Source organism: Chrysochloris asiatica, unplaced genomic scaffold (assembly GCF_000296735.1).
Source record: "Chrysochloris asiatica unplaced genomic scaffold, ChrAsi1.0 scaffold00002, whole genome shotgun sequence".
NCBI lineage: Eukaryota > Metazoa > Chordata > Mammalia > Afrosoricida > Chrysochloridae > Chrysochloris > Chrysochloris asiatica.
In genome coordinates this window covers 20,440,953-20,442,537 of record NW_006408520.1, presented here as the reverse complement: position 1 = coordinate 20,442,537, position 1,585 = coordinate 20,440,953, and positions in this window count along the sequence as shown.

Below are 1,585 nucleotides of genomic sequence, written 5' to 3'. Positions count from 1 at the left end.
CCTTAATGGTTCCAGGGACCTCCTCTCCTGGATTGCAAAGTCAGCCACTCCCATCCTTTTGTTATAAAACGTCTACCTTTACATTTTCAACCATCACAATCAGTCCTGATAGCAATTATTCACTATTGTACAATAAGAGTCTTATCCCCATCTCCTTTCATCAGCCCCATGCAGGAAGATTTCATCCTCCAATTTTGATGTCACATTTTTCTTCATATAATCAAGTGTTTTAGATTATTTGCTCAGCATACAGATTGAATAAGTATGGTGACAGAGTACAACCCTGGAGCAAACCTTCCTAGTATTAAACTATTTGGTGTTCACTTGTTCTGTTCTAACAACTGCCTCTTGGTCTATGTACAGGTTCCTCATGAGTACAATTAAATGTTCCAGGATATTCATTCTCCTCAATGTTATCCATAGCTTGTCATGATCCACACAATCAAAAGACTTATTTATTGTGTAGTCAATAAAGCTTGAGGACTAATGTGTGCCTGACCCAAATCATATGCATGCAAAAGTTGGACAGTGAATAAGGAAGACCGTAGAAGAATTGATGCATTTGAGTTATGGTGTTGAAGGAGAATATTGAAAGTACCATGGGCTGCCAAAAGAACCAAAAGGTCTGTGTTGGAAGAAGTGCAGCCAGAGTGCTTCTTGGAAGTCAGGATGGCTAGACTTCTTTTCTCATACTCTGGACATATTGTCAGGAGAGACCAGTCACTGGAGAAGACTATCATGTTTGGTAAGGTGGAAGGTCAGAGAAAAAGCATAAGATTCTCTTTTGGATTGGCAAAGTGGCAGCATCAACGGGCTCAAGCGTGGCAAAAATTGTGAGGTTGGCCCAGGACTGGGCAGTATTTCATTCTGTTGTGCATAGGGTCGCTATGAGTTGGTACCGACTTGATGACACCTAACAACAACAATAAAGCACAGGTAAATATCTCTCTGGTATTCTTTACTTTCAGCCAAGATTCATTTGATGTCAGCAATGATATCCCTCATTTCATGGCTTGTCAATGTATGGTTGCAGTAGTTTTTGTATTATCTTTAGTAAAATTTTATTTTCAGGGGCTATCAATGATATTGTCCAATGATTTCTGCATTCTGTTGGGTCTTATTCTTTTTGATGACAAATGCAATGCCATTCATCTTCAATTTGTCATTCCCAGAATAGTAAACCATATGATTGTCAGATTCAAAATGACCAATACCAGTCCATTTTAGCTCACTAATGGTTTAGGCTATCAATCTTTATGAGTTCCATTTCATTTCTGACAATTTCCAATTTTCTTAGATTCATACTTCATACATCCCATGTTCCAATTATTAATGGATGTTTGCAGTAGTTTATTTTCATTTTGAGTTGAGCCCCATCAACATATGAAAGTCCCGAGGGCTTTACTCCATTCACACCATCACATCAACTCTACTTTGAGGAGGTTGCTCTTCCTCAGTCACATTTTGGGTGCCTTCCTACCTGAGGGACTCATTACGGCACAATATTTGACATTATTCTGGTGCTATTTGTCATGTTTTAAAATTTAATATTCTGGTGCTGACAATGTTCCACTGCTATTCATAA